This window comes from Pecten maximus, chromosome 19 (genome assembly GCF_902652985.1).
Source record: "Pecten maximus chromosome 19, xPecMax1.1, whole genome shotgun sequence".
Taxonomy (NCBI): domain Eukaryota; kingdom Metazoa; phylum Mollusca; class Bivalvia; order Pectinida; family Pectinidae; genus Pecten; species Pecten maximus.
This window is the reverse complement of record NC_047033.1, coordinates 5872682-5893420: the sequence shown is the minus strand read 5'-3', so window position 1 is coordinate 5893420 and position 20739 is coordinate 5872682. Positions and strand designations below refer to the sequence as shown.

Here is a 20739-nt window from a genome sequence, read left to right as displayed (position 1 = left end):
TTTCAATTTATGTCAAATGAAGAGCTTTTTAACAGGGCACATATCTTATGGGAGTCGTCAGTGTTCTTAGGGGGGAAAAGAAAAAAATAATGATATATATACTATAGACACACCGATTACCGTCCGACACAAAAACACTACAGTTATGGCCACAAAATCTACATTATGTCCTTTTTCGGTGTAATTACAGTCACAGGATATTAATGACAGCAATTAAATTATCATAACTATAATATACGTAGATAATTAAAATGTTTTTATCAATGATACCCACCCTTCATAAATACCACAAAATTTGTTAGTTTGGAAGAAAAAATTACATTAATGTGTTTTTTTTTAGTTTAAAAAAAAAATATTATAATGTGCATATTACAATATTACAATTTAGACATAACTCTGTATGAAATATTCTGTATATTGCATTGGGTCAAATTAGAAAACTTTTGGAAATTGTAAAAAAAATTGTTGTTTTTGGAGTTACGTGCATGAAAAAATGAGAATTAATTAAAGTTGTGTAACTGGCCATTTGTCTTTGCTTTGTAAGTTCTAGATAACACAACATTAACTATTGTGCCAGGGATAAAATCCCTAATCCATCGATCTTCATAATATAATGCCCCTAATGTACATATCCATTGCTAAATATGTATTATTTATCTTTAAGTTTATCGTTAAAGGTGAGTTGATTATATTACATTTAAATGTTATAAGATAATTTAGCAACAAATGTGATTTAAATGAAACCCCCAGTTTTGAAAAAAAAAAATTCAAAACTGGAGATCTTCATAGTGTTATGGTTTTCACCTCTTTGTAGGATATATGGATGTATTAATTAAGATGCATGCTGCTCGTTATTTATGGACACGGAATACAATTTGCATGGCAATAAATGATAATACAGTTATAACATAACGGCCATATAGAATGAACGGTAATGATAATATGGATATATATGTGTATGGACGCCCATAAACTATCACTGCCTTACCTGACTATAAGTCTCACCTGTCCAGGGCCTAATACTAGTGTGGCTGGTTCTGTCTCCCCTTTAGTAATGATAACTGACACAACTTTACTGCTACATATGTCAGTTTCCTGTTGTCCACTTTCCTCTGGTCAGTGGTCAGTTTCATGTCCAGTGTCTGGTCAAACTACTTATGTGACTTTTTACTACCTGTGATTTATGGGCTGATGAAGACATCATAAGGCTGACCCTGTCCTGGTAAATCGGACTAGGTCACCATCCTCATTAATAATCCGTTTAGGCCAGGTGATTAAGTACCTGTGCCTGTTCACATCTCTCTACACTACAAGCTTTTGTCATGTCTTTGTCGGTATCACCTAAACTCTTTAAAGGGGTATTTATTCGTTTGGACATCGGAAACATGCACAATTTCTGTTGATGAAATCTACTGTTTGTCTGAATGATGATTATATGAGTGTTTGTGCCTACAAGTAATGAAATTAACGCCAAAATGTACAGGAAAAAAGGCGTATCGTAAGCAAATACCTGTATGTCTTTGCGGTAATTAGTGATACTTTGGGTCGAATTAAGAATTTTCAGGACTTATATAAACTTAGTAAAACTGCCGTATTATTGTAAAGAACACATGTTTTCCAGTAAGTTTAATTTCTATGACCTAAACTTTATTTAAACGAAAGAATGCCCCTTTAGATATTCAAAATGTCAAAAATATTGGGCCCTTACGGTAAAATAAATCAAATAAGGTTCAAAAATATAGTTTTAAAGTTTGTTTTATTATTGATTTTAATCAGGCAAATAGTAATTTATTTTTTTCTTGTTTATATTCTCATGGTTATCATCATAAGTATCCTGTTAATATCACAAAAAATACTGTTAATATCACACAGACTGATAATATCACATTGAAATACTGTTAATGTCATGTTTCTGTCACAAGGAAAGAATATCATCATCACAAAGACTGTTATTATTTTTAGCTACATGTATATCCCATCCCCTGAGATGTACAGTATAATTACCTACCAGGGTCACGGGAATTTCCTAGACAGCTTAGGTCAGTTAGGATAAGGTCGGTCTATTGTTTATATACATACTCCCAGTATTACCTACCTATGATATTTCTCCCCCCCCCCCCCCCCCCCCCCCCCCCCCCCCCCCCCCCCATTTTGCCTGTATGTAATTGCATGTATACTATATGAACACCTATTTATAGACATTATGCCGATAATGTAGCGACCTAGAAAGTACCTTTAAAGAAACTAAACAAACAAAAAAAGCATGGCATTGGTCCCCACCCTTCATACAACTTTTTGCCCTCCTCCTGTCAAATCTCCATTATTTTAGTCTTTTGCATAATACACAATTTTTCTCAAGATCAACCAGTCATCAACCTTCATTTCCACCCCTTGCTTAAATTTCAATTAGACATTTTGCTGTTTTTGTCTGGGTAGGCAAGCTCTGTTGGTACTTTATTTTTCCCTCCAGGAATTGTCCTTTTACCCTTTAACATCTGATCCTTATAAGTAATGACAACATCTCAAAAAATGCACATAAATCATATGTTAAAATACTGAAATAATTCAGTATCAAAAAATCTCCAAATCGATGAAATTACGAAGTCGATGAACTGTCCCTTGTTAGGTTTAAAAAAAAAACTTTTCTCAATAAGGCCCATTTTGATTTTCCCGATTTTCACAATTTAGGATGTTTATAATCATCATTGTGGTGTCCTGGAAGGACAAAACAGCTCTATGATGTCCCAATCATCGCTGACAAGTCCTAGAAGGACAAAACAGCTGTATTATGTCCCCAACATCACTGAGGAGTTCTGGAAGGACGAAACAGCTGTATGATGTTCCGAGCATCACTGAGGAATCCTAGAGGGAAGAAACAGCTGTATGATGTCCCAATCATAGCTCACGAGTCCTAGAAGGACCAAACATCTGTATGTGTCCCTAGCAACACTGACAAGCCCGAAAAAGACGAAACAGCTGTATTTTGTTTCTAGCATCACTGACGAATACTAGAAGGACCAAACATCTGTATGATGTCTCAATCATCGCTGAGAAGTCCTAGAAGGACGAAACAGCTGTATGATGTCCCAATCATCACTGAAAAATTTTAAAAGGATGAAACAGCTGCATGATGTCCCAAACATCGCTGAGAAGTCCTAGAAGGACGAAACAGCTGTATGATGTCCCAATCATCACTGAAAAGTTTTAAAAGGATGAAACAGCTGTATGATGTCCCAAACATCGCTGAGAAGTCCTAGAAGGACTAAACAGCTGTATGATGTCCCAAACATCGCTGAGAAGTCCTAGAAGGACGAAACAACAGTATGATGTCCCAAACATCACTGAGGAGTCCTAGAAGGACCAAACAGCTGTATGATGTCTCAATCATCGCTGAGGAGTCCTAGAAGGTCGAAACAGCTGTATGATGTCCCAATCATCACTGAAAAGTTTTAAAAGGATGAAACAGCTGTATGATGTCCCAAACATCGCTGAGAAGTCCTAGAAGGACTAAACAGCTGTATGATGTCCCAATCATCACTGAAAAGTTTTAAAGGATGAAACAGCTGTATGATGTCCCAAACATCGCTGAGAAGTCCTAGAAGGACGAAACAACTGTATGATGTCCCAAACATCGCTGAGGAGTCCTAGAAGGACGAAGCAACTGTATGATGTAGTTTATATTCATTACTCAGCATACACCATATCTATTAATTCACCAATATGTAAAGGTGCTAATCACCTGTATGTGTTTTACATGGAAATAAAGGGTTTATAATTCATTTAATGCTTTACTAATCAAGTTGAAAATTGATGAAAGTTTAATGCATAAGTTCATTTCTCATCGATTTATATATTTGAGATTTGCAACTTTACTGTCTGCAATGTTGTGGGAAGGGTTGGAGGGTGTGATATTATGGCAAAATCATGCAGAACAAATTTGTGATTTTTTCACATTTTACCATTTAGTGGACTTTTTAGCACCAAAACCCACTTTAAAGATTTTGGGGGTAAGTTTTGGAAAGCTTGTAAGTACACACCCTTCTTATTTGGTTTATACATCCATTTGAGGTCTAGGAGTGATATTATGTCACATACAATTTCAAAATGACATGCTTATACATACATAAACAAGAGGCCCAGAAGGCCTGTATCGCTCACATGGATTTCATGAGATATGAAACAAGAATGATGATTAAGCATATTTGTCACTGGTATTGCTGTGTCAATATATCATGCATTTTATATGGGTACATGAAATGAAATTGACTTTTGGTGCAACCCCATAAGGATGCTACCACACAAATGTGAGTGATATCCATTGCTTAGTTTCAGAAAAGATGTTGTTTAAACCAATTGACCCCTTTTGACCCCGCCCTTTGCACCCCGGGGGGTCAGTTCCTTCCTTTATAAAATTTTGAATGCCTACCCAAAAGGATGCTACCAGTCAAATATGAGCTGTTTCAGAGAAGAAGTTGTTCATATCAATTTAGCCAAATTGACCCCTTTTGGCCCCACCCCTCAGCCCCCTGGGGAGTCAACCCCATTTGTACAATTTTGAATCCCCACCCCATGACCATGCTATCATACAAATATGAGTGATATCCATTGCTTAGTTTCAGAGAAGAAGTTGTTTATATCAATTTAACCAAATTGACCCCTTTTGGCCCCGCCCCTCAGCCCCCATGGGGTCAGCCCCGTCATTTGTACAATTTTGAAACCTTTCCCAATGGGAATTCTACCAATCAAATATCAGATATCCATTGCTTAGTTTCAGAGAAAAAGTTGTTAATATCAATTCTGCGAAAATGACCCCTTTTGGCCCCGCCTCTTAGCTCCCCAGGGGTCAGCCCTGTCATTTGCACAATTTTGAATCCCTTCCCCAGGGTGCTCACAGTCAAATATGAGCAATATCTATTGCTTGGTTTCAGAGGAGAAGTTGTTCATATCAATTTAGCCAAATTGACCCCTCTTGGCCCGCCCCTTTGGCCCTCGGGGATCAGCCTCACCATTTGTACAATTTTGAATCCCCACCCCATAGTGATGCTACCAGGCAAATATGAGTGATATCCATTCCTTGGTTTCAGAGAAGAAGTCGTTTATATCAATATAGCTATATTGACCCCTTTTGGCCCCGCCCCTCAGGCCCCCAGGGGGTCAGCACCACCATTTGTACAATTTTGAATTCCCAACCCATAATGATGCTACCAGGCAAATATGAGCAATATCCATAGCTCGGTTTCAGAGAAGAAATCGTTTACATCAATATAGCCCAATTGACCACATTTGGCCCCGCCCCTCAGGCCCCTTGGTGGGGTCAGCCCCATTATTTGTACAATTTTGAATTCCCACCCAATAGTGATGCTACCAGGTAAATATGAGTAATATCCATTGGTCGGTTTCAGAGAAGAAGTCGTTTATATCAATATAGCACAATAGACCACATTCGGCCCCACCCCTCAGGCCCCTAGGAGTCAGCCCCATCATTTGTACAATTATGAATCCCTACTCAATAGGGATGCTTCTGACCAAATTTGGTCTAATTCTGATCTGTGGTTATGAAGAAGAAGTCAATTGTTGACGGACAGACGGACAGACGACGGACGCTAGGTATGGAATAAGCTCGCCTTGGTACTTCGGACCAGGTGAGCTAAAAATGAATACCATACATAGTGTGATTGCTGTCGCCGGTGAGCTTTCGCAATCATTGATTGCACATGTTTAACTTGTTTTCTTAATTCTTAGATATTTTACTTTTATGAGAGTCATGTCCCTTTTGTGAAATCTTTAGCATTGTACATGATATCTAAATGGTCATATGACCTGTAGTGGGAAATGTGTAAGATATACCATCAATATTTCATATAACTTTATATATTTCAATTGTTTACCTTTTGGCACGTTTTATAAATTGAGGAGAAGGGGTCTGGTGATACTGTGTCAGCATTGAGAGATCACCTGTACTATAGGAGGTTGGTATGACGGTATACCAGACAGCCTGTGTGACAGTTTCTCCTCCCCAAACATGGTCCAGACATTCCACTGAGATCATCAGTAAACATTCCAACAAGCCACAAAATTATATAGTTGTATAGATATGCTGCAATGATGCCAGGGTTTTACAGAAAAAAATAACTTTGCTAATTATCAGAAATACACTAAAAATTAATTAGGATATATTTCCCTCTGATTATCAAAAATAATCAACATCTCAGTTTGTATATGCACATGTTTTCTACTTTTTATTAGAAATACATTTATAACTTAAGATTCAGGAGTCTACTATGTAAACTACCTAATATTAGCTTGACTTAAAATCCCATTAAGAATTTTGTGAAGCTAATTCCCCATTGAAGGTTGAATATATTGAGTGTATCAATGTAATAAATTTGGTTGGGTGACACAGTGGAAACACTTGCTTTTCACCTAGGCGGACACTGGGTTTGATTCCCTGATCGGACGTGAAAAGGTATGGGGTCACCTGCCAAACCACATGGGTTTTCCCCGGGTACTCCGGTTTCCTCCCACAGTAAGACCCCTCCTGCGCTTCCAACGGGCTAACAAGCATGATTAAAATAACTTATTCCATAATTGTCGTAAAATAAAGCATTTTTAATAAATTTGCCCGAAATGGTGCACATAGCAAGTCATGATAACAATTCTATAGTTCTGAACAAAATCCAAAAATCGGTGTTTTCCATCTTTATACCAGTTATCCACATAACTATCTGAGATATTTCACACAGACCTCTCAACCATTAATACCCTGTGATGGAGTAGGACTTGGGCATACCGCTGGATAAAAAAGTACAAAAATATTCCTGCTATCTTTAACTGTCACAACTGATCTTCATGTTAATTGTGTCTCAAACTTGAAATGCTGTTTGAAAGCCTCATAACCTGTTAATCTTCATTACCCAAGGGTGGAAGGTCAGCAGAAAGGTCAAAGGTTATCATGGTTATCTTGATAAGAACTTTTTATATTTAATTGATTTTGATAGGTATGAAATGGTATTAATAGATTTCTAGGTGGTATTATAAAGATCCTGCAGAAATCACAGAAATAGTATTCAAGATGTATAATGGTTGTTTTTCCTAGGAACCTTTTGTCATCATATGACATGTGCAAGGACATACAAATAGTCCCAACCTTCGAAAAAAACACCAAACTCTTTCCTCCACTTACCCCCCAAAAAGGTTTGAAATTGTGTAGATTAGAAAGAGGAGGAGGGGGATTGATCATTTTACCAGTCATGAACACTTCTTTTATATATATACATGAAGAATGCTGCAATATTCCCTGCAGATTTTAAATTTTCTTGAAAACTTTGTCAGTTAGAAGGAATATCCTGATTTCCCCCTCTCCACCCAGCCATGTTCAGTCCTCTCTGATCCCCGCCCTCCACCACACCATCCCTAGTGAGTCCTCCCTGATCCCCGCCCTCCACCACACCATCCCTAGTGAGTCCTCCCTGATCCCCGCCCTCCACCTCACCATCCCTAGTGAGTCCTCCCTGATCCCCGCCCTCCACCTCACCATCCCTAGTGAGTCCTCCCTGATCCTCTCTCTCCACCACACCATCCCTCCCTGGTCCCCGCCCTCCACCTCACCATCTCTAGTGAGTCCTCCCTGATCCCGCCCTCCACCAAACCATCCCTCCCTGATCCTGCCCTCCTCCACACATCCCTAGTGTGACTGAGGTAACCTGACCAATTGTTTATAGAGGATGATCAGCTCCTGCTGGTAGTGAGTGTGTTATTAATTATCACTTGTGTTCCTTATAAATACACTGACATCAACATGTGTTACAGCCTGGTCAGTATATATATATGATGGTCTGAAGATATAAACTTTGACTTCAAGGGTTCACACAGAAAATTACTTTCACTTCAATTACATACCGTCTCCCCTCATTGTTGCTGAAGTCTCAGGCTCACTCCTCCCCAATCTAAGCAGCCCTGTTCTTGCACTGAACCTCTAGATCTATTAAGGCAATTTTTATCGTTGGTCCAGCTGTAAACTTTTGTTTGGCCAGAGATCTCCTAAATTTAATGACCAATCTTTTTAAACTTGGTATTGCATTGTGATTATGATATGTAATTGTTTTTCCCATATAGAAATTATAATTACACTATTTTTCTAAAGTTATTGCCCTTTTGATTTTTTTGTCCACAGATCTCCTTCATTTTTCGACCAATTTCTTTGAAGCTTTGTAGCCTTCATTACCATGACTTATAGTTATGTTTCACTCAACAACATTTGGATTTGACTATGTTTGCAAAAGTTATTGCACTTCGTTTATTTCAGTGTTTGTTATTTGAGATCCTACATTTTTCAAATGATTTTCTTTCAAACTTGGTATAGGTTTTATTACCATGATATCCAGTTGTGTTTAATGAGTTGGAGACTACTTGAGTAATTCCTGATTACTGATATTTCTCTAATTCCATTATTCATTGATTTTGAAGTGAAAATAAAGGTCAGGGTTAAAGCATGCGAGCTATAACCACTAGATAGTATATAACACTATATACAGTAGTAGCATTCAAATGTATAATGTTCCACCCCACAGGACTCGATCTTGTTGTTTCTTCCCTTGCATCAGCTGTTACAGGCAAGTTTAACAACAAGAATTTCGCAAAATCACTCATTCTCTAAATTCACCTAAATATTGTCCTTTTTACTCCCAAAATTCACTCTTTATGAAAAGTAAGAAGAAAAAATACATCTGATTTACGAGGCTCACAACATGTCAATCATCCCTCGTATTATAGAAATCACTCCAATTCGGTTATAAACTTATTTGTAAATCTATTAGTGAAGCAATCAAGTTTTTTTTCTCAAAATCTTAGGTTTTAATAAAAAAAAATATAGTAAAAAATCAGTATGATTTGTTAAATGTTCATTCTGCTATGCAGCTGTGTTTTGAGAAACTAAAAGCAAAACTTTAAGTCCCGATTCCCAGCATCCCTAACTTCTAGAGTTGATGGACCATAATTTCTGGATGATATTTCGTAAATGATGGCTGTTTTAGAATGTTCATTATGTGATCAAACTATATACCAAGTTTGGTTAAATTTGGACTTAAATTTTTTGAGCAACATATTATCTAAATGCAAAACTTTAAGGTGAATTGTTGACGTTGCCATAGTCTTGCTTCGCGACTTCATCACAGGCGACGCAAAATCACATTGTGGAATATAGATGCGTCATACATAAAAGAACATGATCATGCAGTCCAATTAGAATTCTTTTTCCAGTTTAATGAAAATTTCAAATGAATTTAGGAAAAGATATTAATGCCAATAGGTCATTTTGTAAATAACTACAACAGGAAATTACTTTGAATCCTGATTAATGAAGATTGTTGTTCAAATGTAACACAAAGATTGTTTTGCCTTAAACCTTTATTAGTGTATTTTAAAGGCCAAGGTTCCCTCGCCTTTCTGTTAAACCCTCAGCCAGGAAGCGTTGAATGTTATTTTTGACTGATATGTCACGAAAAAAGTTAGGAAGGCACCTGTGAGTGTTTCCTGTTTGGGTGTGTGTTTAGGGGGTCAGGTCAGGAGGTGAGGTGGCCCCTAGGAGGATAATTATCCCAGCCCCATTACCTCACTGTTATCAGTGCTGATAGACTGATCATGTGTCTGACACTTGGGGCCAGTCAACAGAGCCAATGTTTTATAACTGCCACCACACTGATCTGCTGAAATTTCCTCTTGTTAATTATCATGTCAGAAAACAGTACTGGAGCTAATATCCCGAAGAAATTTGATTGGTCAACTTATAAAAGTTTTGAGAATATTTCTTGTTCAATCTCTTTAAGATACAATTATCCGTACATTTCTGTTAACTTTGTCAGTGAGTTATTTGATTGGTCAACTTATGAAAGTTTTGAGAATTCTTCTTGTTCAATCTCTTAAAGATACAATTATCTGTACATTTCTGTGAGTTTTGTATCTGTTGTATATGTATATATATAATATATGCAGAATGTCAGTACTAATGTTTTAACTGTCAGTTTGAATGTTGTATAAATTGAACATATTTTATTTAAAATCATAGAAGTAATTGAATAGTTCTTGTCATAACTTATACTTGATAATCCTAACAGTATAATTTGCTCCACTCTAACAGCTACAGACTTTTCATGTTCCATGGGTTTATGTCAAATTCTAGTGCAAGTACGAGTGCAAGTAATATTTCTATACTTAGAGAAACTAACCCGGAAAATGCACCTATGAAAAAATTGTTTGAAGTCATCTTGTAGACATGCGAAAAGAATTTTTTTATCTTTGAAGCAAAATATTGTACTAGGTACAGCTTTCTATATTTCTGCTCCGGCCCCGCGGCCCCTGTCATTTTATGGTTGGGGCGGGGAGGACATATTGTACCCACCTACATCCAATGAATTAACTGTTCCCCTGTCAATAACATCCTCTTCCTAATCAATGACTTGTCAGGACAGATTGAGTTCATATAACTCTAAACCTATCACATTCTGATGGTCATCGGTTAAGGTCAAAAGGTCAAAGGTAACTTTCAGGTCATCTTTGACTCCTTCTATACAGGATGCATCGTTGCATAGAGACTTTTCTAGATTCACTGTGTAGATTTTCCAAAATTACAATATTTTGATTATCTGATAATTGATCATGACTTATCTTCTGATTTTCAACAGTGCAGGTTTGAGAGACTTTGTTCGATTGGAATTCTGTGATAGTTCCCTAAGCTAAAAAGCAAAGTAAGTTCAATAATATCATGAAGATATTTTTACAAGGAACTTGTGGAAGACTAGCTGTGATAAAGTAGCTCTGGACGACGGATGGACAATGAATATTCGTTCTAGTGGAAGACGTGCCAGTTTTCACTCTTCTTTCAGAAATATATGAAGCGGTAGCGTTTTTGAACTTAACTAAACTTTTTGAATTTACATGTTCGAACTATCAGCCTGTTCGAACTGCCCAGAGGTTTACAGTACATATATTATGTTGTCCTGTTGAATAAAATTCAAACTTTAAATACATTTATATCATCTATCCATGATGGATGTAGGATCTTTCTCGTTAGTAATTTCTATATTAAACTTAAGCCAATGATTATTCTTCAATATTGTTGTATATATTTACCTGCTGTTCTGTTGAATCTGTGTCATCAAAGTTGTTTTAATCCATAGATGAAAAATCACACAATTCCATTAAGATTGCGAGTATCTATGAAATATCCAATGAATTTGACACTTTGTTGAAACGTTCAATACCTTTGTTGATGTTCAGAGTAAAACTTTATACAAATTGTACACCACATAGTTTGGTATATTTCTCCTGTATACTGTCCAAGGTTTTATTTGGGGTCCTTATCAGAGTGCTGCAGTATATAGGCTTCAGAATCATCACTTCTAGAATTGCTAACCCTGATACACTAACTCGGATGAAATTTCAAAACACATGTCGTAAATGTTTAAAATGTCGACATCAAAAAGTCTTTATGTTTTCCAATTCCTGTCTTTTAAAATTTCGCATGTGATGCTCACAGTGAAAAAATAATGTTTAAAAAATTTAAAAGATTGATATATTTAAAATATGTCCTCACTAATTAGGAAGACTATTTAAAATCAAATATTTGCACATTTCCTTTGGTACGTTTTCCTTGGTTATACTGTCTTAGTAATATGTTGACAACGTTTTGACTCCACATTCCCTCGCTCTGTTGGTAATCTGTCACTTCCTTCTCCAGTACATGCCAAGATTCCTGATGTACACCACTAAGAAGAATCCTGATTTGAATCTGAGGTATTTTTTACCTGGTGTACTCTGTAAGAATCCGATTTGAATCAGAGAGGGTTTTTACCTGCTATACACCTAAGCGACCTGTGAGGAACTGAGGTACTGGTACACACCATGTGGTCACACTGTTTCTCCCCCTCCCCATCTGGCTCTCTATCTCTCCTCCCTTACATACAGTACACTGATTCAGTGTCTGGGCCTATACCCAGATAAAGTTAGCCAGAAGGACTGCATCAGGCTGTAATGTCACCTCCTAGTCAACTTCAGATACAGAATTTCAAGAAACAACTCACTTTAATTTAATATCAAACTTAGTATATGCTCATATTTTGTGATCAATTTGAATTCAAGCGGTTTTATTTCAATAACGAGGCTGATGGCAGATATGAAATGCCCTAGGAGGCTTGGCGCCTATCTCTTCCCCTCCAGATTGTTATTTTTTAATTTGTGCATTCAAAATAGTGTATCAATAAAGCTTCCAAGAAATCTGCTCTCTCTCTTTTATGAATTTGAGCACACGACTTGAAAAAAATTCCTGATTCTGCCAATAAGACTTTACGATGGACAGTAGTAAAAGTTAGTTTCATGGGAGTGTAAACTGGGTTTTGCCTGTAAGATAACAAAGCTTAAGTTTTGAGGGCTGAAGCAGACCTGCCATGCTGTCACGGCCAAATTGACCATGAGATAAGCTTATCTATCATCAGATTAGGGGAGAGAAAACACCACCCTAATGACTGCATGTTTACTGACTAGGGGCCACCGCATGTGTTTTGTTAATGGGGCTGGTGGGGAGGGGCCCATCTTCCTCAGGAGTGGGAGGGGTTCATCTGTCTTCAGGAGCGGGTGAGAAGGACTCTTATACCAGTCAGAATACAAATGAGATATGTTTCTTTTCAATCATATGAGACTGATTTCTTGACCAAGTATTTTACAAAATTAAGAAGAAAAAACAAATTTATTTTCTTTATTAAATTACAAATAATGTAATTCATATTTCTTAGTGCTTCAACATTATGTTACGACTTGATGAGGTTTTGTTTTGGTTTTACATGATAAGGGACACTTGGTTTAAGGTCCTATTAACAGCTAAAGTCACCTAATGCTTGGTATATACCATGTATCTTGCCTGTTGATTTGATAATACAGATAATTAGAACCACCTTCCTATTAGGTAACCCTAGAATCTCTGATGCTAGTAGATATTTAGATTAGCTGGAAATGGACAGACTGATGGTGTCAGTGGGGACTGGACATTGGGACAGATGGATTAGTGGTGACTTGATAGTGGGGCAAATGGATTAGTGGTGATGGATAGTGTAACAAATGGATTAGTGATGTTGGATAGCAGGATAAATGGATTAGTGGTGATGGATAGTGTAACAAATGGATTAGTGGTGACTGGATAGTGGTGGGACAAATGGATTAGTGGTGACTGGATAGTGGGACAAATGGATTAGTGGTGACTGAATAGTGGTGGGACAAATGGATTAGTGGTGACTGGATAGTAGTGGGACAAATGGATTAGTGATGTTTGATAGTGGGACAAATGGATTAGTGGTGACTGGATAGTGGGATAAATGGATTAGTGGTGACTGGATAGTAGTGGGACAAATGGATTAGTGATGTTTGATAGTGGGACAAATGGATTAGTGGTGACTGGATAGTGGGGCAAATGGATTAGTAGTGACTGGATAGTAGTGGGACAAATGGATTAGTGATGTTTGATAGTGGGACAAATGGATTAGTGGTGACTGGATAGTAGTGGGACAAATGGATTAGTGATGTTTGATAGTGGGACAAATGGATTAGTGGTGACTGGATAGTGGGACAAATGGATTAGTGGTGACTGGATAGTGGGGCAAATGGATTAGTAGTGACTGGATAGTGGGACAAATGGATTAGTGGTGACTGAATAGTGGGGCAAATGGAATAGTGGTGACTGAATAGTGGTGGGACAAATGGATTAGTGATGTTTGATAGTGGGACAAATGGATTAGTGGTGACTGGATAGTGGGATAAATGGATTAGTGGTGACTGGATAGAAGTGGGACAAATGGATTAGTGATGTTTGATAGTGGGACAAATGGATTAGTGGTGACTGGATAGTGGGACAAATGGATTAGTGGTGACTGGATAGTGGGATAAATGGATTAGTGGTGACTGGATAGTAGTGGGACAAATGGATTAGTGATGTTTGATAGTGGGACAAATGGATTAGTGGTGACTGGATAGTGGGACAAATGGATTAGTGGTGACTGGATAGTGGGACAAATGGATTAGTGGTGATGGATAGTGGGATAAATGGATTAGTGGTGACTTGATAGTGGGGCAAATGGATTAGTAGTGACTGGATAGTGGGGCAAATGGATTAGTGGTGACTGGATAGTGGGACAAATGGATTAGTGATGATGGATAGTAGGACAAATGGATTAGTGATGTTGGATAGTGGGATAAATGGATTAGTGATGTTGGATAGTGTAACAAATGGATTAGTGGTGACTTGATAGTGGGACAAATGGATTAGTGATGTTTGATAGTTGGACAAATGGATTAGTGGTGACTGAATAGTGGGACAAATGGATTAGTGATGATGGATAGTGGTGGGACAAATGGATTAGTGGTGATGGATAGTGGGACAAATGGATTAGTGGTGACTGGATAGTGGGACAAATGGATTAGTGGTGACTGGATAGTGGTGGGACAAATGGATTAGTGGTGATGGATAGTGGTGGGACAAATGGATTAGTGATGTTTGATAGTGGGACAAATGGATTAGTGGTGACTGGATAGTTAGAAAAATGGATTGGTGAATAGTTAGTGGGACAAATGAATTTGTGTTGACTGGTTAGTGTAACAAATGGATTAGTGGTGACAGGATAGTTGGACAAAAGGTGGTGACATTTTGAATGGTAGGAACTTGGAAAAGTGGTGACTGGAGAACGGACAGACCAACAATTTTAAGATCTATGGATTAAATGAGTACAGTGTAGACACCCGTTACATAACACACGATTTTACACTTGGTATGCTAATGGTTTATTCAAAATTTGAAAGTCGGCTTGAACTCATCACTTTTTGTACATTAAGTCATTTCATCCTTGACTATGAATTTCTTCCTGTTCGAGCTTTACTTAAGCATTTATTACCTTTAATATATACGTCTGAAGACGTTTAGGTGTATTCAGATGGTTCAATGTTACAAGCTTTATTACCAGTGCTATGAATGCCTAAAGTCATCTTTAGCATTAGTATGAATCCCTCAAACATCGATGAAAAAATGTAATTCTGGTCACCACCTGGTTTATGTCAAACGTCTAGTTTCCTGAATTTCAAATTAATGTTAACATCCATCATGTTAGATGTTTGTAAATTAATAATAATTAATTTTTGAAAAGTTTATCGTTTCAAGTAGGTGACTGAGAGTAGTAAGACATATTATAAAATTGCTGTAGATAAATGAAGGCCCTTGAGGCTGTCACAACTAATTACATGTGTGGCTTAACAGGGAACATGGGAGCCTGTGATAAATGTTTATATCAAGCCACACTGACAAGGTTAAAAACTAACCTAAGAGTAATGCACATAACTAACATAGACATATGTTGAATTTTTGCTTAAATGATTTTAGCAGGTTTTGTTTCTGAAATTAAGATTTTTTGTTTTCATTATAATACCATTACCTGTGATTTATTTCAATTCAATTCATTTCACTTAATTTAAATTAATTCAATTCATTTCACTTCAATTTGATTAATTAAATTCAATTTAAATGTTGATTGCAAAGTTCTAATTACATAATTTAGTGGAATTACACATATACAGTGGAACTTCGTTAACTCGAACTCGGATAACTCGAATACCCCGCTTAACTCGAAGTACCTCGCCGGTCCCAGCCGAATTCTCTCTTTATCTTAGTAAAAAAAACTCGGAAAATTCGAATTCGGATAACTCGAAAAACTCGGATAATACGAAGTAAAAATTTGGTCCCAACAATAGAAATCCTACTTGAAATGTTCGAATAACTCGAAGTATAATTTTCGTCGATCGGTGGCAAACGCCGACATTTTTTAAGAGCTAAATATCCGTTTGTAATACTGAACATATCGGCACTACTAACCTACATGCTATTATAAGTGTTTCATAAATTCATAAAAGAAATTGTCGGTTGAATCTTATAACAACAAGTCTTGGTGATAAAAAGTACTGCTTTACTTACATCAGGTAATTTCCCAAGGCGGTCGCCGATATCAGTACACACGATAGTCAACAACTCATCTACCCGTTCGCTCAAGCGGAACTAATCTCTGACACACCGGTAGATCTACCCGGCTGATGTTTTTACAGGTGTAGAAATGACACAGTCACCGGCGCCTATTAAATCTTTAAACTGCTGAAACAATAGCGTAATTACTGCCGAGGTGTTCAGAGTACAACTGTAACAGTCAGTGCTGTCTATTAAATCGGATAAAACGCCAACTCAGTTACAGTAACATTTTATACGCACATGCGCAGCCAAACTTCCGGTGCTAATACACATGGAAATGGCGTGGTTATCAATAAAAAGTAAGTAGGCCGATCAAACAGTATTTTATTTATGTCCAATAAAAGGTAATGGTTATGATACGTTTTGTATGCAATCTGTGTTAAACTTAAATGGTTATTTGTTTTGACATTAATAACTTGTTATTTTGTCGAATTCCGTTTTATCGTTTACCTTTTGCAAACATGACTTGCACATCAGATCGTTATTGAAGTGACTAAGTGAAAGAAACTTTATCGTGACTGTATATCGGCAAAACTACACCAAATTACAAGTGACATAACGAAACATTACATATATATTTACATGTATTGACCAGTCTTCACACTAAACTGATGAGCGACAGAGCGAAGTTATAATGATTATATAATGTTGACAAATATTGACCAAACTTTTCACCAAAAACGATAACTCGCTTAATTCGAACACTCGGATAACTCGAAGTTTTTTCGTGGTCCCGTCGACTTCGAGTTAACGAAGTTCCACTGTACAAACAGACAGTATAGGTAATGGTTCAACGATATAAGTAGAGTATTAGATCATACTGGACGTAAGCCCTCACTCTTCTCAGTTCTAATGACTGATGAAGATGAAAATCTTATTACCATTTTGTCAGCTTATAACTCGGGGATTTGAGAAGTTTTTCTCGATCTCCGAGTTATAAGCTGACAAAAAGGTAATGAGATTTTCATCTTCGGACAAATTTTATTTCATTGACAAACATGATTAAAGAAAAAGTGGAATTCTTTTTCGGTAACATTAAAGGACTCGCACAACTAAATCAGCCAATCAGCTGGTGTTTTACCTGAACCAAGTCCCTGAGGAAAATGTGTTTCTTAGATTAAGCTGTTTTCCTGAGTAAATAACATATGAAATGGGTACTTTCTATATACGAGAATAAAGAGTAGGATTCGAGATGTAAAAAGGCGGGAATTCCCTAGGTGGGGGTTCCCCAGTGTACTGTTAATGTCAGGGTTACTGTCTTTCGAGTACCTGTGTGCTCTTTTATCCCATTAAACCTATACAATAACATTTATCCGATAGAAAAAACTTCAAACTTTAATTTGATATAAATTTCACATCATTTGATCTTCAAACGAGCGAATAAAGGGACGGAGTTGCTAGTAATAACATATAGTAAATTATTTAGTTGTGCGAGTCCTAAAGACTTAAGTTTCTTGGAATGTTATTATCAAATTCTACCTGTGATTTCTATTGTGAGTTATACCTGTGATTTCTATTGTGAGTTATACCTGTGATTTCTATTGTGAGTTATACCTGTGATTTCTATTGTGAGTTACACCTGTGATTTCTATTGTGAGTTAAACCTGTGATTTCTATTGTGAGTTAAACCTGTGATTTCTATTGTGAGTTATACCTGTGATTTCTATTGTGAGTTATACCTGTGATTTCTATTGTGAGTTATACCTGTGATTTCTATTATGAGTTATACCTGTGAAATCTATTGTGAGTTATACCTGTGATTTCTATTGTGAGTTACCATACCAGTGATATCTATTGTGAGTTATACCTGTGATTTCTATTGTGAGTTACACCTGTGATTTCTATTGTGAGTTATACCTGTGATTTCTATTGTGAGTTATACCTGTGATTTCTATTTTGAGTTATACCTGTGATATCTATTGTGAGTTATACCTGTGATTTCTATTGTGAGTTACCATACCAGTGATATCTATTGTGAGTTATACCTGTGATTTCTATTGTGAGTTACACCTGTGATTTCTATTGTGAGTTATACCTGTGATTTCTATTGTGAGTTATACCTGTGATTTCTATTGTGAGTTACACCTGTGATTTCTATTGTGAGTTACACCTGTGATTTCTATTGTGAGTTATACCTGTGATTTCTATTGTGAGTTATACCTGTGATTTCTATTATGAGTTATACCTGTGATTTCTATTGTGAGTTATACCTGTGATTTCTATTGTGAGTTACACCTGTGATTTCTATTGTGAGTTATACCTGTGATTTCCGTTGAGTTAAATTACCTGTTAATTATATTGAGTTAACTAGACCTTTGATTTCTATTTTGCTGTTCCATTGATTCAAATACCTGTGATTTATATATATAATATCGAGTAATAACTAGTGCTTTGCTTGGAGTCATCTGACATCATAGCTACTGGTACATTTATTGATACGAATTCGATGAACCCCTTGATCTATCATAAGTTATATCTTAAAATGAAAAATATTTTCTGAGACCACAATGATCTATGTATTTCAGCTATTCCAATAGATATGTTCTAGTGCATAGTATTCCTTGTAGCCTAACAGGACCAGTTCTCTGTGATAGCTTCATTTCTTAGTTCTCAGTTCCAATTACAGAGGTGTAAAAATGTGATGCCGCTCACCCTGGGCTCCCATCCTGAGGTGCCAGAAACTCTAGACTCTAGTTTGTGTATCCCTCTGTAGGGGAGACCAGTTTTTCTGCTAAATATCTGATAATGTTCCTAACAAGAAGCATATTTATTCACCACCTAAACTGCTGGCGCTAATTTACAGTAATTTGGGGCCTGTGGATTGCTGGCTCCCATGTCATTGTGGGGAGACTGAGGCTTAGGACAACCTCATTCTGTACAGCGTAGATTTACGTAGATTTACGCTGTGTGTAGACTTAACATCTAAGTGTTTTGGTAGTATATCGTAGCCAATTTGTCTCTCTTCTTAACCACAACACTGATCCTTCCAAGATCATCACTGTCAAGTACTGATCAGGTCGGAGGGTTTCTGAGACTTGCCAGAGGAAACCTTCCAAACACACCAACAGCCAGTCCAATAAACAATGTTATAAAGTTACAATGGTTTCTAAGACCCCTCTGGAGGTCAAGCATAAGGTACCCCTCCAAACCAAACTTGCTCTCTCTCGACAATGTGTGCTACCTTCATTATGAGGAATATACATAATACCTGCCAACTCTTCAAGATTTGAAATTTTGATTGGTTTGGTTTGGTTTATTTTGTTTAACGTCATATTAACGGCCAGGGTCATCTGAGAAATTTAAGTGTATGTAAGTACACATGTATATGAATTTTGTGACAGTATAATGATGCTGTTTTTCATCTTGGATTTGTTCTGCAGCATTTCAGTTTATTTCAATGAGTATAGGCAACCATTTGGAGTGAAGATTTATAAAGGGAAACCACTATAACAAGGAACGACAAGCACAGATATTCCTTTGAAACAAGGTGGCTACATTTAAACAATGAACAGTGGTTTTAATGTTGTTATAGTCGATATGGCAGCAAGATGTATGGGGCGCAAATGGCATTGGAACCCGTTAGGGTTTCCATGCTGCCATATCACTATAACAACATTACAGCCACTGTTTAATACTGATGTTTACATTGTCTTACCATTTTCGTCAACTTTGAAAAAAACTAAACCAACACAAAAAAATCCCGCCTCTTTTAATGTCACATGACCCACTGGGTGTTATAGCCTGAGGCACTGGGTGTTATAGGCGTATGGTGGCAACTGCCTCTTAGCATTGTGTCAATGGAGAAATGCGGAACAAATGTAAATACCAGGTATATTCATTTGGTTAGAAAATAAGAAGAACATAAATAATCAAATCATTACAACAGTGACATATGCTTCTTTGGGTAACCAGAAGAAAATTTAGTGTAGATATATAACCTTGTTAAGTATTGTGATTGGTACAACACATCTGTTTCACTGGTGGTGGTGGAGGGCATACAGACCTCTGATGTCAGCGGGAGTGTACTGGTGTTTTTACTGTAAATGTTCCATAGGACAAGTCTATCATAACACACACAGAGGTCTATAACTTGATACCTTAAATGTGATCAACAGAAAATCTGGAGGTCTTTTTAGACTTACACAAGTCCCTGTTGTACATTTCTCATTTTAGACTTACACAAGTCTCTGTTGTAAATTTCTCTTACACAAGTCACTGTTGTTAGGTCATTATAGACTTACACAAGTCTCTGTTGTTAAGTCATTATAGACTTACACAAGTCTGTGTTGTTAAGTCATTATAGACTTACACAAGTCTCTGTTGTTAAGTCATTATAGACTTACACAAGTCTGTGTTGTTAAGTCATTATAGACTTACACAAGTCTCTGTTGTTAAGTCATTATAGACTTACACAAGTCACTGTTGTACATTTCTCATTTTAGACTTACACAAGTCTCTGTTGTAAATTTCTCTTACACAAGTCGCTGTTGTTAGGTCATTATAGACTTACACAAGTCTCTGTTAGGTATTTTTAGACTTACAGAAGTATCTGGTGCAAGTCTCTAAGGACTAGACTTACACAAGTCACTGTTGTACATTTCTCTTACACAATTAAGTCACTGTTGTTAGGTCATTTTAGATCTAACATTAAGTCCTTGTTAATTGGCTAGGTCTTTTTAGACTTACTCAAG

At 36.9% G+C, this 20739-nt stretch overlaps 1 protein-coding gene across 2 annotated transcripts in view; it reads right to left on the bottom strand.

Moving 5' to 3' along the window:
- LOC117317582 (frizzled-5-like) overlaps positions 1 to 11528 on the bottom strand; it is an 82216-nt gene extending 70688 nt beyond the window's left edge. Inside the window, exon 1 of one of the 2 annotated variants that reach the window (XM_033872421.1) lies at positions 11128 to 11528. The gene's annotated coding sequence lies outside the window, so the exon portion shown is untranslated. Of the gene's footprint in view, positions 1 to 988; positions 1087 to 11127 lie in introns of those variants that run through there. The other variant, XM_033872422.1, reaches the window with a different exon arrangement.
- Between the last annotated feature and the right edge of the window lie 9211 nt (positions 11529 to 20739).